Source organism: Elephas maximus, chromosome 5 (assembly GCF_024166365.1).
Source record: "Elephas maximus indicus isolate mEleMax1 chromosome 5, mEleMax1 primary haplotype, whole genome shotgun sequence".
Classification (NCBI taxonomy): Eukaryota; Metazoa; Chordata; class Mammalia; order Proboscidea; family Elephantidae; genus Elephas; species Elephas maximus.
Window position 1 is genome coordinate 19,510,207 of NC_064823.1, and position 17,132 is coordinate 19,527,338.

Consider the following 17,132-nt stretch of genomic DNA (forward strand, 5'->3'; position numbering starts at 1 on the left):
AGATTAGAATTCTTCATAAAAGTTAGGGTTTTTATTTTGAAAACTGCTCTGCTGCAACATTGTAAAGCAAATATCCACAGACTTAGAAATAGACGTATTTAAAGATCATCTCATCGAATGGCAAAGAACAACATTTTCCAATGAAGCTTCAAATGAAATAATTACACTGAGAAAGGCAATTTCAAAATTACTTTCTTCTTATAATTGAAGTTCTAATGATAGAGTACCAAAAAGCTATGAGTCCATTCCCACTCACAGCAATCCTATAGGACAGAGTAGAACTCCTCCATAGGGTTTCCAAGAAGTGACTAGTGGATTCGAACTGCAGACCATTTAGTTAGCAGCCAAAAGCTTAACTACTGCAGCACCAGGGTAGAATAAGCATACAGGCAGTTTGAATTACATACAATTCATGAATCTCTTTTGGTTTCATGTCCAGTCTCAAAAGTTACAGAAATGTTAGAGAAAACACTAAAATTCCTTGTATAAATTTAAGTTTAAATGACAAACCTTTAAGTAGTGCATCTGCTAGTTTATTTGGTCTGGAAGGAGAGGAGAAATGGCCAGTTTGGGGTAAAGAATCTAGCTTTACACAAAGTGAGGTATGTTTTGTGCCTTGGTCTGTGGCTTCCAGACCACACCAGAGGATTTGTGCTGGCAAATGAGGACTGGTCAGACCAAAAAATACTCACCTGGTAGGCCAATATCAACCAGCCTCAGGAGACATAATTTAGTTTATCATGCATGATTGGCCAGTAAAAGCCTGGAACCCAAAGAATCAGAGAACTTCCTGGTTGGTGAAGCAAGGGTGAAGTGCCTTCTTTAAGACAATGAAGATTCACATGAGTGGTAGTGGTGGTGGCGGGGGGAGGCTTTCCAGACCTCACCCATGCATCTCATCCTTTGATGATTCTAATTTGTATCCTTTTGCTATAATAAATCTATAATCCTAAGTACAGTGCCTCTGTAACTTCTGTGAGTCATTCCAATGAATTATCAAAAACAAAGGAGAAGGGGAGCCAACAGGTGAAAGTGAGGGTTCTGTGTGTACTTCCCAAAACTCAGCTGCCTATTTGGCAATCTAAAAGACAGTGTACTTTTAACCTGTGGGATCTGCCTTATGTCTGGTTGGTCAGAAAGAGAGAGGAAGGGAGAGAATGGTCTACATGGGAGACTGGTATCAAAAATGATAAAAAGAAATGGGAAGGTATGGGCTAGATCAATCTTTACATTTTAAGATTGGATTCATGCTGATTCTTACCCACAAAATTATCTACAAAGCCAGAGATACAGGTCATCAGCGAAGTATGGAGAGTAGATAATTATTTTTCTGGATGGTTGCAAAGATTAAAGTCAAGGTGATATGAGAAAGATGATTGTGTGTGTGCATCTTCAATTAGACAAAGAATCTGAAAGTACTTTTTTTCCGTGAACAAAATGCTGTACAGAGAGCAAACTCAGCAGACAAAAATCTTAATAATCAGGTTCACGAGGTGGCCTGTTCCAGGCATGCCTTTTTTCCAGCCACCTCTCCTTCACCATTTCCTTTGGGCAATGGTCCTGCATTGTTCAATATTTTGCCATAGAATCCTTCAATAGTGCAACTAGAAGCTTAAATTTTTTCTTCAGTTCTTTCAGCTTGAGAAGTGCTGAGAGTGCTCTTTCCTTTTGGTTTTCTAACTCCAGGTCTTTGCACTTTTCATTATAATACTTTACTTTGTCTTCTTGATCTGCCTTCTGAAAACCTCTGTTCAGCTCTTTCCTGTCATCATTTCTTCTATTTGCTTTACCTGCTCTAAGGTCATGAGTGTGATGGTTAAGGTTGTGTATCAACTTGGCTGGGCCAAGATTCTTAGTGGTTTGGCAGTTATGATGTAGTTTGGCTGCTATGTAATGATGTAATCATCTCCATAGTGAGATCTGTTATAAGCAGCTGATCAGTTGAAAGGAAGTTTCCTTGGGGGTGTGGCCTACATCAAATATAGGTGGACTTTCTGGCAAAGATTTCCGGCTTTTACTCACTCTGGATCTTGCAGCTGGCTCCTGTTTGTCTGACCTACATTTCTTGGGACTTGTACTAGAAGTTTACCTACTGTCTTACCTGTGGATCTTGGGATTCATCTGCCTCGGCAGCCTATGAGACAGAGGCCTGCCGTCTGACCTGCCACTCTTGGGTTTGCCAGCCTCTGCAGGTTTGTGATTCAGGAGAAGCCTTCAGCCTGACCCACGGACTTGGGGCTTTCCAGCCTCTACAACCACATGAGCCAGTTCCTCGAGATAAATCTCTCTATGTGCATTTTTACCCTTCACTAGTTTTGCTTCTCTAGAGAAGGCAGCCTAAGGTAAGGAGCAAGTTTCAGAGTCTCTTCTGAGATCTATTTTGGCTTTTTCTTTCTTTCCTGTCTTTTTAATGACCTTTTGCTTTTTTTTGCACATGATGTCCTTGATATCATCCCACAGCTTGTCTGGTCTTTGGTCATTAGTGTTCAATGAGTCAAATCTATTGTTGAAGTGGTCTCTAAATTCTGGTGGGGTATACTCACCTGGTTATACTTTGGCTCTTGTGGGTTTGTTTTAATTTTCTTCAGCTTCAACTTAGACTTCCATACGAGCAATTGATGGTCTTTTCTGAAGTTGGCCCCTGGCCTTGTTCTGCTGATAATATTGAGCTTTTCCATCATCTCTTTCCACAGATGTAGTTGAACTCGTTCCTGCGTATTCCATCTCATGAGGCCCATGTGTATAAAACAAAAACCAAACCCACTGTCATCAAGTTGATTTCGACTCATATAGACCTTACAAGACAGAGTAGAAATGCTCCATAGTGCTTCCAAGACTATAAGTCTTTAAGGAAGCAGACTGCCACATCTTTCTCCTGAGGAGTGGCTGGTGGCTTCAAATCACTGACCTTTCTTTTAGCAGCCAAGTGCTTTAACCACTCAGCAACCAGGGATCCTTTCCATGTGTGTACCTGCTTTTTATGTTGTTGAAAAAGGTATTTGCAATGAATAAATAATTTGTCTTTCAAAATTCCATCATGCAATCTCCAGGGTTGTTTCTATTACCAAATTCATGTTTTCCAACTACTGATCCTTCTTCTTTGTTCCCAACTTTCACATTCCAATCACCAGCAAATATCAAAGCATCTTGATTGCAAGTTTGATCAATTTCAGATTGCAGAAGTTGGTAAAAATCTTCAATTTCTTCATCTCTGGCATTAGTGATGGTGTGTAAATTTGAATAATATCCATATTCACTGGTCTTCCTTGTCAGTGTATGGATATTATCTTATCACTGACAGTGTTATACTTCAGGATAGGCCTTGAAATGTTCTTTTTGAAGACAAATCTTCAGTTTGTCATTGTTGGCATACTAGACAATATCATTATCCAATTCAAAGCAGCCAATAGCAGTCTGCTTCTGCTCACTAATGCCTAGAATATTGAAATTTATGTATTCCATTTCATTTTTGATAACTTCTAATTTTCTTAGATTCATACTTTGTACATTCCAAGTTCCAGTTACACAAGGTTGTTTGCAGCTACTTCTATTCATTTTGAGTTGTGCCACATCAACAAATAAAGATCCCTAAAGCTTAATTCCTTCCATGCCATTAAGGCTGACTCCACTTTGAGGAGGCAACTCTTCTCCAGTTGTATTTTGAGTGACTTCCAACCTGAGGGTCTCATCATAGAGCACTACCCAACAATTTCATGCTGCTATTCATAAGGTTTTCACTTCCAGTTTTTTTCAGAAGTAGACTGCCAGGTCCTTCTTCCTAGCCTGTATTTGTCCAGAAGCTGTGCCGAAACCTGTCTACCATGGGTGACCCTGCTGGTATTTGAAATACTGGTGGCATAGCTTCCTGCATCACAGCAACACACAAGCCACCACAATATGACAAACAGACAGATGTTCAACCATTTCAGAAGGTAGCATAAGATCAAGAACAGATGGTATTGAAGTCCAAGCTGCACTGAAGGCATTGGCAAAACATAAGGCTCCAGGAATCAATGGTATATCAATTGACATGTTTCAACAAATGGATGCAATAGCTGGAAGTTTTCACATACTTATGCCAGAAATGTCTAAGACAGCTACCTGGTCAACCGACTGGAAGAGATCCATATTTGTGCCCATTCCAAAGAAAGCCAATCCAACAGAATGTGGAAATTATTTAAAAAAAATCATTACTATAACACTAGTAAAATTTTGCACCATCCTCATGATTGTGGTTATGCTTGAGCCACTGATGCAGCTACTGTGTCAATCCATCTCATTGAGCGTCTTTCTCTTCTTTGCTGACCCTCTACTTTACCAAGCATGATGTTCTTCTCCAAGGACTGATGCCCCCTGATAACATGTCCAAAGTATGTGAGAGGAAATCTCACCACACTGTCTTCTAAGGAGGAATCAGGCTGTATTTCATCCAAGACAGGCTTGTTCATTATTTTAACAGTCCATGGTATATTCAATATTCTTCACCAACACTGGAATTCATAGGCATCAATTCTTCTTCCACCTTCCTTACTCATTGACCAGCTTTCACATGCAAATAAGGCAATTGAAAATATCATGGTGTAGGTCAGGCACACCTTACACCATAAAGTGACATCCTTGCTTTTCAAGATTTTAAAGAGTTATTTTTCAGCAGATTTGCCCAATGCAATTTGTGTCTGATTTCTTGACTACTGCTTCCATGGGTGTTGATTGTGAATCCCAGTAAAATCAAATCCTTGACAACCTCAGTCATTTCGCTGTTTATCATGATGTTGCTTATTGGCCCAGTTGTGGGAATTTTTGTTTTCTTTATGTGGAGATGTAATCCATACGGAAGGCTGTGGTCTTTGTTCTTCATCAGTAAGTGCTTCAAGCCCTGTTATTTTTCAGCAAGATTGTGTCATCTGCTTATTGCAGGTTGTTTACGAGTCTTTCTCCAATCCTGATGCTATGTTCTTCTTCATATAGACCAGCTTCTCATATTATTTGCTCAGCCTACAGATTGAACAAGCATGGTGAAAGGATGCAACCCTGATGCACACCTTTTCAGACTTTAAACCACACAGTGTCCCATTGTTCTGTTAAAATGACTGCCTTTTCATCTAAGTACATGTTCCTCATGAGCACAGTTAAGTGTTCTGGGATTCCCATTCTTCCCAATGTTATCCATATTTTACTATGTTTCACAGACTCGAATGCCTTTGCGTAGTCAATAAAACACAGGTAAACGTCTTTGTAGCATCCTCTTCTTTCAGCTAGATGAATATGACATCAGCAATAATATCCCTCCTTCCACATCCTCTTCTGAATCTGGCTTGAATTCCTTGCAGTTCTCCATTGATGTATTACTGCAACCACTTTTGAATGATCTTCAGAAAAATTTTAATTGTGTGTGATATTAACGATATTGCTCAATAATTTCCACATTTGGTTGGAGCACCTTTCTTTGGAATAGCCATAAAGACGTATCTCTTCCAGTTGGTTGGCCAGGTAGCTGTCCTCCAAATTTCTTGGCATAGATGAATGCACAGCTCCAGTGCTCCATTCATTTGCTGAAGCATCTCAATTGGTATTCTGTCAATTCCTGGAGACTTGTTTTTCCTCAATGTCTTCAGTGCAGCTTAGACTTCAGCCTTCAATACCATCAGTTCTTTATCATATGCTACCTCCTGAAATGGTTGAAAGTTGACTGATTCTTTTTGGTAAAGTTACTTTGTGTGTTCCTTTCACCTTCTTTTGGTACTTTGTGTATAGTTCAGTATTTACCCTATTGAAAAACCACTAAGGCCAAAGATGAAGAAATTAAAGATCTTTACCAACTTCTGCAGTCTTAAATTGATTGAATGCACAATCAGGATGCATTGGTAATTACTGGTGATTGGAAAGCAAAAGCTGGAAACAAAGTAGAAGGATCGGCGTTGGCCTTGGTGATATAAACAGTGAGGAGATCGCATGAGAGAATTTTGCAAGACCAATGACTTCTTCATTGCAAATACATTTTTCAACAACATAAACAGTGATTATACACATGGACCTCACCAGATGGCATACACAGGAATCAAATCAACTGTATCTGTTGAAAGAGATGAAAAAGCTCAATATCAGTCAGAACAAAACCAGGAAATGACTATGGAACAGACCGTCAATTGTTCATATGCAATTTCAAGTTGAAGCTGAAGAAAATTAGAACAAGTCCACAAGATCCAAAGCAGGACCTTGAATATATTCCATCTGAATTTAGAGACCATATCAAGAACAGATTTGACACATTAAGCACTAATTACTTCAAAGCCATCATAGATGAAAAAGCAAAATGTTATTAAAAAGAAAGAAAAGACCAAAACGGATGTCAGAAGAGACTCTGAAACTTGCTCTTGAATGTAGAGCAGCTGAAGTGAATGGGAGAAATGAGAAAGTAAAAGAGTCGAACAGAAAATTTCAAAGGGTGGCTCGAGAAGATAAAGCTAAGAATTATAATGACATGTGCAAAGACCTGGAGTTAGAAAACAGGAAGAACACACTCAGCATGTTCAAGAACAAGCTGAACAAGCTGAAAGAACTGAAGAAAAATTCAAGACTCGAGTTGCGATTGTAGTACCTAGAGAAGTGTTAACATTGACCTAGATATTTTATAGAGTTAAGGATCACAAAATTGGCATGGGACTCATATTAATAGAGTAAAATTGTCTGTATGGCATTAAATAATTTCTCAAGCTACTTAATTCTTTGATTGTATTTTTTAAAATAATGAAAATGAAAACTTATTACATGAAATAAGGAAGATGTAACGAAGAGCCACATTTTCTTCACATTTACTGATACGTTGATATATTTGAATATGATGTATTTCATTGATCATTAACCTTAACAACAGTATGAAAACAGGATGATTTTTTCCCAAGAAAAAATTTTTTGCCAACCATTCAAGCAAAACAACTTCTAAAGTTAGAAATGAACTTGATACTTTTGAACTCAATATCTTACACTGTGTTTAGCTCTGGCACAATAAAACTTTTTTAAAGTCATGTCTAGGATAAATTTAGAAGCAGAGCAGGAGATTCAAATAAATATTTTTGTACATTTGCTCAGCTCAAGCTCCCACTTCGATGGGCGAAACATTCTAAAATGATTTTTCAGCTATCATTTGTCAGTCATTATAACAGCTCGGTGGTTTTGAGTTTTAGAACTCCCAGTTCAAGTAAATTGGATAAGTTTGGAGTCCACAAGCTTCTATCAAAACTGAAATGTTCTGATGAAAACATTGTCCTTACAAAGTAAACATTGTTTTTAATTCTTATTTGGGTACATATTTGTAATACACCAGATTCTTTCTAAAGTTTGCCCAAACATGGAAATGTATTTTCAGGGCTTTTATAACCAAAAAAAAAATCACAAATCATCTTTAAATGAAACTCAGAAAATATCTTGGCTTCTTTCTTAATTAGAGTCACAGTCTCTCATGGGAAAAGCTAGTCACGAAAACTCATTTTAAATCTACTTATATGATTCTTATATGATTCTGGGATAACCTGAATTCTCGCAGGTGCTTTTTAGTTTACTGGGGAACATACCTTTGGCAATTGCTTCAAAGATAATTTGTATATGTGTTGATTTCAAGGCCCGAGGTAATTTCCAAGTGGACAGGATTTCTCTATGTCTTTTCTAAGGAGCCCTGGTGCCACAGTGGTTAAAGTGCTTGGCTGTCAACTGAAAGGTTGGCAGTTCGCACCCAACAGCGGCTTCAGGGCAGAAAGACATGGCAATCTGCTCTCATAAAGGTTGCAGTCTTGGAACTCTATGGAGCATTCTACTCTGTCCTATAGGGTCACTGTGAGTTGAAATCAACTCAAGGGCAAGAGGTTTTGTTTTTGTTTTTCTGAGTTCTGGAGTACTCTAAAGAATTTCCAGGGCTGGAGGGGGAAATAAACTCCAGCACAGATGTACAGCTGATCATTTTTTGTGGGGTTAGACATTTCTTCCAAATCTGGTTTGCTTTGTCTGCTTCATTACAAGACTAAGTAGGCGTGGGAATAAGGGTGTGAAAAGGTGAGTAAATTACCTCTTAATAAATCTTTAAAATATCATTTTTGGAGTCTGTTTTTATGAATACTTTGTTTACCAGGATCAATTCATATAAATTACCTGAATCACCACAGGTTCCCAAGCCAACCCTATATTTAAATGATCACTTAAAATTTCTTACCCTGTACCTTTTTCCCCCTTAGATAAACCAATAGTAGAGAGAGCCTGTGAATTCTGTCCCGCTGTGAATGCATGTGCAATATCAAGTCATCTATACACAGAAGTATGACCTGGAAATGAAGAACAATGTTGTACTACTGTTTTCACACCTGAAACAATTGTGGTAATTGTATATGGATATCGTTTGTCATAATAGCAATGTTGGGTTACATAATAAATAATCAGCTCCCTATAAACTCCTTCAATAAATTTATATCCTCTAATGAATCTTCAAAGTTTATGCAAACAAGAACCTAAATTCTAAACTATGCTATGCAGCCACATATTCCCAAAGAGGGCTCACATCTGATCACTGTAAATTGGGACTCTCTTCTCTCCTTTTTTTTTTTTTTATTTCCTTCCCCATTCCCTACCCTCTATTTCTAAAAACTGCCAGAAAAAAGATATTTCATAGAGCAGATTAGTCAAGCAAGAGAGTCCTTAGTATGTTGAATTATGTTTGAACTCAGCCAAATCACTGCTAAGTCCCAATTAATCCAATAGGGATCAAATGTGTTATAGACTTCAAGAAGTATTCTGCTTCAAAGCGCATTATTCATTATGACATTTTCTTCCTTCACACTTCTTGACTCAAGTGAATACTATTATGAATAGTGATTCTTGTCTCAATTAACCTTTTCATGAAAGGTTAATAGAGATTCTGTGAATTTTCAAGAAATACATCTGAAAAATTACTAGTGCCAAAGGAGATATATTGATTATAAAGCATAGAGTATGATTCTAAGTAAGGGTTTATTTTAAAATATGATTGCTGAAGTTTTTCTAAGGGAAGAGAATTTCATTTTCCCATAGAAAACTAAGTTGTTTTTTTTTCTCCCCAGTGCAAATTGGCCTCAGGAGCATATACTTTCTTTAGATGCACAGAAATGTTTCAACATATGAATCAATTTATGTTTGTATATAAAAATTTGAGTGTCTAAATCACTTATGAAAATAAAATAAAACTTAAATGTTGGTAGATATAACACTTGGATGGTCATTTTAAGAATATGTTATGGGAATAAACTAAGTTTGATTTTGAAGTCGCTTTATAAATTATAATGGTCTATATTTATAGTGTGATAGTTTTATTTAAATGAGAATGGAGTAAATAACTTTTAAATTGTTACGCCAAAACACTAAATGTAGAATATAATAAAAGAAATATGCCAAAAAAAAAAAAAAAAAAGACCTACTTGTGACCTAGGTAACCAGAGGCCTGTGGCTTGCACCAGCTTTGCCATTGCCCTTGAATGTAAAAAAAAAGTAGCTGTGGAATCAATTCCAACTCATGGCAACCTCATGTATGACAGAATAGGACTTCACTCCATAGGGTTTTCTGTGACTGATTTTTCAGAAGTAGATTGCCAAGTGTTTCTTAAGAGGCACCTCTGGGTGGACTCAAACCTCTAACCTTCAGTTACCAGCCAAACACTTCCCTGTCCCTTGAACCTAGCACTTAAATTTTCTGTTTTTTTTTTTTCTTAATCTATGAACTAAGATAATAATATTGAGTTATCTTTAACCACATAAACACGACTCAAAATGAGAAGAAACAGCTGCAAATATCCAATAGTAATTGGAGCATGGAATGTAAGAAGTAAGAATCTAGGAAAATTGGAAACCATCAAAAATGAAAAGGAACACGTAAATATCAATATCCTAGGAATTACTGAGCTGAAATGGACTGGTATTAGCCACTTTGAATCAGACAGTCATAGGGTCTACTATACCGGGAATGACAGCTAGAAGAGGAATGATGCTACATTCACAGTCAAAAAGAACATTTCAAGATCTATGCTGAAGTAAAACACCTTCAATGATAGGATAATATCCATAAGCCTACAAGAAAGACCAATTAATATGACTATTATTCAAATTTACTCACCAACCACTAAGGGCAAAGATGAAGAAAGTGAAGGTTTTTACCAACTTCCGCAGTCAGAAATTGATTGAACATGCAATCAGGATACACTGATAATTACTGGAGACTGGGGTGCAAAAGTTGGAAACGAAGATGGACCAGCAGTTAGAAAATACGGCCTGGGTGAGAGAAACAACACGGTAAAAAAATAAGAAAGAATTTTGCAAGACCAATGACTTCTTTATTGTAAATGTCTTTTTTCAACAACATAAATGGCAACTATGCACGTGGACCTTACCAGGTGGAATATACAGGAACTAATTGATTACATTTGTGGAAAAAGACAATGGAAAAGCTCAATACCATCAATCAAAATAAAGTCAGGAGTCTACTATGGAACAGACCATCAATTTCTCATATTTGAGTTCAAGTTGAAGCTGAAGAAAATTAGAACAAGTCATGAGAGCCAAAGTACAACTTGAGTATATCCTACCTGAATTTAGAGGCCATCTCAAGGATAGATTTGATGCATTGAACACTAATGACCGGGCATCAAGCAAGTTGTGGAATGACATCAAGGACATCATACAAGAAGAAAGCAAGAGGTCATTAAAAAGATAGGAAAGAAAGAAAAGGTCAAACTGGATGTCAGAAGAGACTCTGAAAACCTGCTCTTGAACATCAAGTAATTAAAGCAAAAGGAAGAAATGATGAAGCAAAAGATTTGAACAGAAGATTTTAAAGGGCACTTTGAGAAAATAATGTATTATAAAGACATGTGCAAAGCCCTGGAGTTAGAAAACAAAAAAGAAGTACACGTTCGGCACTTCTCAAGCTGAAAGAACTGAAGAAAAATTCAAACCCCTGGTTGCAATTTGACGGATTCTAGGGGGAAAATATGAAATGATTCAGGAAGCATCAATAGAAGATGGAAGAAATCCACAGAGTCACCATACTGTATATATAAAAAAAATTGTTTAATGTTCAACCATTTCAAGAGGTAGTTTATGATCAAGAAGCAATGGTACTGAAAGAAGAGGTCCAATCTGCACTGAAGACGTCGACTAAAAACAAGACTTCAGGAATCGACGGAACACCAACTGAGATATTTCAACAAATGGATGCAGCACTGGATGTGCTCACTTGCCTACGTCAAGAAGTTTGGAAGACAGCTACCTGGCTAATCAAGTGGAAGAGATCCCTATTTATGCCTATCCCAAAGAAAGGTGATCTAATAAAATGCGGAAATTATCGAACAATATCATTATTATCACAGGTAAGTAAAATTTTGCTGAAGATCATTCAAAAGCAGCTGTAGCAGTACATCGACAGGGAATTGCCAGAAATTCAAGCTGGATTCAGAAGAGACTTGGAACCAGGGATATCATTGCTTATGTCAGATGGATTCTGGCTAAAAGCAGAGAATACCAGAAAGATGTTTACCTGTGTTTTATTGACTATGCAAAGGCATTTGACTGTGTGGATCATAACAAATTATGGGTAACATTAAGAAGAAATGAGAATCCCAAAATACTTACGTGTGCTCATGAGGACCTGTACATAGATCAAGATGCAGCCATTCAAACAGAGAAAGGGGATACTATGCAGTTTAAAGTCAAGAAAGGTGTGTGTCAGGGTTGTATCCTTTCACTATACGTATTCAATCTGTATGCTGAGCAAATAATGTGAAAGACTGGATTATACGAGGCAAGGCAGTGTATCAGGATTGGAGGAAGAATGATTAATAACCTGTGTTATGAAGAGGACACAACCTTGTTTGCTGAAAGTGAAAAGGGCTTGAAGCACTTACTGATGAAGATCAAAGATTATAGCCTTCAGTCTGGGTCATACCTCAGCAACAACAACAAAAAATCTTCACAACTGGACCAATAAATAACATCATGCTAAATGGGAAAAAGACTGAAATTGTAAGTGAGATTTCATTTTACTTGAATCCACAATCAACACTCTTGAAAGCAGCAGTCAAGAAATCAAATGCCAATTGCACTGGGCAAATCTGCTGCAAAAGACCTCTTTAAAGTATTGAAAAGCAAAAATATCACTTTAAGGACTAAGGTTTGCCTGACCCAAGCCATAGTATGTTCAATCACCTCATATGCATGTGAAAGCTGGACAATGAATAAGGAAAACTGAAGAAGAATTGATGCCTTTAAATTATGGCACTGGCAAGAATACTGAATACAACATGGACTGCCAAAAGAACAACAAATCTGTTTTGGAAGAAATATAGCCAGAATGTTTCTTAGAAGTGAGGCTGGGGAAACCTTGTCTCACATACTTTGGATGTTTTATCAGGAGGAATCAGTTCTTGGAGAAAGACATCATGCTTGGAAAAGTAGAGGGTCAGCAAAGATGAGGAAGACCCACAATAAGATGGATTGACACAATGGCTGCATCAATGGGTTCAAACATAACAACAATTGTGAGGATGGAGCAGGACTGGGCAGTGATTTTTTGTGTTGTACACAGGGTCACTATGAGTTGGAAGGGACTTGAGAGTACCGAAGAATAACAGCAGCAACCATGTAAACTGTTTCAGGCATTACATCAGTGATTGGCAAAATTTTTCTATAAATGGCCAGATAGTAAATATTTTAGACTTTGAGGCATATGAGATATCTGTAGCAACTACTCATCTCTGACATCATAGTGGAAAAATAGCTACAGACAATGCATTAATGAATGACTGTACTCGTGTTTCAATAAAACCTTATTTGCTTAAACAGATGGCAGACTGGATTTGACCCACAGGCCAAAGTTTGCTGATACCTGAGGGAGAGTGTGGACAATTCACCTTGCTCCTGTTGGCTTATTTTTGGCATTGTTACAGCTGGTCTTCTTAATTTTTTATTTCTACTCCTAGGAGGCACCGCTTCCATTTAAGATGTGAGTCCTAAAGTGTGGCCCTTTCTCTTGAAGCATGACTGTACTGGGATATCAGTGAAAATTCCAGTATGCTTTGATATAAGGGGAGGGGGTGCTATAGATATGGTATACTCCACCAACAACAACAGCAAAAAATTGCCTTTGTGTTGATTCCAACTCATAGCCACATTATAAGACAGAAAAGAATTGCCCCATAGGGTTTCCAAAGAGAGGCTGGTGGATTCAAACTGCTGACCTTTTGGTTAGTAGACAAGCTCTTAACCACTGTACCACCAGGGCTCTGCAGTATGCTCCACAGTGCAGTGTATTTTATCACTGGCATTTAGAATTGTCTATGCATGATGATGAGAAAACACCAGTCTATTTTTAGTCAGTTCTATGACTTTTTTATTTGTTTTTTTCAACCTGTTTGAGTTTACATTAAAAAAATAGAGTCCAGAAATTACTTACTCCATACACTTGAAGTATATAGGCAGGTTCTGAGACACCTATGCTTTTTCTTCCTTTTTTTTTTTTTAAATTTATTTTGTTATTGTTGTTGAGAAAATATATAGCAAAATGTACACCTCAAAACCATTTTTAAATTAACTATAGAAAATTCGGAACCCTGGTGGCATAGTGATTAAGAGCTCAGCTGCTAACCAAAAGGCCGCTAGTTTGAATTCACCAGCCACTCCTTGGAAACCCCATGAGGCGGTTCTAATCTGTCCTGTGGGGTGGCTATGAGTCAGAATCTACTGGACAGCAACGCGTATAGACAATTCATCTCTCATTTCTTTCACATGTAATAGATTGCTACCATTGTTTTCCTTCCCCCACCTTGTATGCCATTGCCAACATTTATACCATGGCCTCTATACCTTCGCAGAACATGAGCCTTTAAACTTTGCTGTCTAATTAGAAGTAGCTGTTGACAACTCTGAATGGATTTGTACCCTCCCACTTGCTGTCATCTGTTGAGTTTTTTTGGAGTATCACTCAGTACATAAGAAGCTAGGAGTCAGTCCACCACCTGAGGGAAATTTGCACTTAGTTTTTGACTTCTATTCTGAATTTCGATCCTTTCTAGGTGTATACATCTCAATTCTAGTTTTCGCAACCCTGAATTCCAACATCTTCTCAGCCTGGCAAAACTGCCATTCTCTTTGGTCTCTATTCAATTGTAATTTAGAAAATGTTTTCAAGGTAAAAGAAGGGTGAGGTGTGTAGCTCCTCTTATGTGCGTCCCCTCTTTTAATGATTGTAGATGCTCAAGTCCTTCCGCTAAATATAGCTCTTCAATAACATCAAATAAGTGATTTTTTTTTTTCCTTTTGTAGTGATGAATATAACATATGGAGTGGCCATGAGTTGGAATAAACTCAATAGCAACTGGATGGTTTGTTTCTTTTTTAAGTACGTAGTAACAAAATATTTGCCATTTCACCATTTTTAACATGTGCAATTTAGTGACTTTAATTACGTTCTTCATGGTGTGCAACCATAACAATTATCTGTTTGTTTTTTGTTTGTTATATTGTTTCTGGTGACAGCGTTAGTTTAATAAAAAACTATTTGATTATGCATTGATGTTAATATTAAAATGCAAACACACACAAAAACACACACATCCTAGGCCAAACTTTAGCTGAGGCCAGAGAATCTGACAAAGCCAATTCAGGTTTCTCACCATTCTTTTACAACTGAGTGTCATGTGAATTTTTATTTACCTGTGCCTCTCTTAAGCAGCCAACACCTAATTAAGCAGCCAACACTTAATCTTTAATTGAAATGTTTATTTCACTTTTATAATCATTTTTTTGTTTCTAGGTGCCGCCCAGTCAGTTCTGATCATAACAACCCTACGTAATACAGAATGAAACATCTCCTTGTCCTGCTCCACCATCACATTTGTTGTTATGTTTGAGCCCATTGTTGCAGCCACTGTGTCAATCCATCTCATCTGAGGGTCTTCCTCTTTTTTGCTATCCACTATTTTACCAAACATGATGTCCTTCTCCAGGGACTGGCCCCTCCTGATAGCTTGTCCAAAATAGATGAGATGCATTCTCTCTGTACTTCTTCCGAGACAGATTTGTTCCTTCTTCTGGCAGTCTATGGTATGTTTAATATTCTCCCTCAACACCATAATCCAAATGTATTAATTCTTCTTTAGTCTTCCTTATTCATTGTTCAGCCTTCATATGCATATGAAGTGACTGGAAATACCATGGCTTGGGTCAGAAGTTCCTTAGTCCTCAATGGGATGTCTCTGCTGTTTAACACTTCAAAGAGGTCTTTTGCTGCAGATTTGCCCAATGCAATGCGTTCTTTGATTTCTTGACTGCTGCCTCCATGGGTGTTGATTGTGAATCCAAGTAAAATGAAATCCTTGACAACTTCAATATCTTCTCCATTTATCATAATGTTACTTACTGGTTCAGTTGTGAGGATTTTTGTTTTCTTTATATTGAGGTGTAATCCATACTGAAGACTGTAGTCTTGGATCTTCATCAGTAAGTGCTTCAAATCCTCTTCCCTCCCAGCAATCAAGGTTGTGTCATTTTCAGAAAAAAGGTTGTTAATGAGTCTTCCTCCAGTCCTGATGCAGTGTTCATCATATAATCCAGCATCTCGGATTATTTCCTCAGTGTACTGATTGAATAATTATAGTAAAAGAAAGAACCCTGACACACAATTTCCCTGATTTTTAACCATGCAGTATCCTCTTTACCTTTTTGAACAACTGTCCCTTGGTCTATGTACAGGTTCTGCATGACAAAAATTAAGTGTTCCGGAATTCCCATTCTTTGAAATATTATCCACTACTGGTCTGTCAGTTTGTCATACTGTGGTGGCTTGTGTTTTCCTGTGATGCTGCAAGTTATACCACTGTTTGTTCAAATACCAGCAGGGTCACCCATGATAGACAGTCCCATGGATTGAATTGTGTCCCCCAAAAATACGTGTCAACTTGGTTAGGCCGTAGTTCCCAGTATTGTATGGTTGTCCTCCATTTTTTTGTTATTGTAATTTACGTTAAGAGGATTAGCATGGGATTATAACACCCTTATCCAGGTCACATCCCAGACCAATATAAAAGGAGTTCTCCTGGGGTGTGCCCTGCACCACCTTTTATCTTTCAAGAGATAAAAAGGAAAGGGAAGCCAGCAGAGGGGAGCCTCCTACCACAAGGAAAGCAGTGCCAGGAGTGGAGCATGTCATTTTGACCTGAGACTCCTAGTCTGGGGGAAGATTGATGAGAAGACCGATAGAGAAAGCCTTCACCTGGAGCTGACACGCTGAATTTGGACTTTTAGCCTACTTTACTGTGAGGAAATAAACTTCTCTTTGTTAAAGCCATCCACTTGTGGTATTTCTGTTACAGCAGCACTAGATGACTAAGACACAGGTTTCAGCAGAGCTTTCATACTAAGCCAGACTAGAAGGAAGAATCTGGTAATCCATTTCTAAAAGATATTGCAAGTGAAAACCTTATGGATAGCCGTGGAACATTGTCTGATATAACGCTAAAAGATGAGCCTCTCAGGCTGCAAGATGCTCAAAACACAACTGGGAATGAGCTGTCTCAATGTAGAGTCGACCTTAATGATGTGGATAGAATCAAGCTTTCGGGCCCTCCATTTGCTGATGTGGCACCACTCAAAATGAGAGGAAATAGCTGCAAACATTCATTAATAATAGGAATATGGAATGTACAATTTATGAATCTAGGAAAATTGGAAGTTATCAAAAATGAAATTGAACACTTGGAGATAGATATCTTAGACTTCAGTGGGCTGAAATAGACTGCTCTTGGCCATTTTGAATAGGATAATCATATGGCCTACTCTGCCGGGAATGGCAAATTGAAGAGGAATGGTATCACATTCTTTGTCAAAAAGAACATTTCAAGACCTGTCATGAAGTACAACACTGTCAGTCTGAAGTACTACACTGTCAGTGATAGGAAAATATCCATATACCTAAAAAGAAGATCAGTAAATATGACTATTATTAAAATTTACTCACCAACCACTAAGGCCAAAGAAGAAGAAATTCAAGATTATTACCAGCTTCTGAAGTCTGAAATTGATCAAATATACAATCAAAATTCATCGATAATTACTGGTGATTTGAA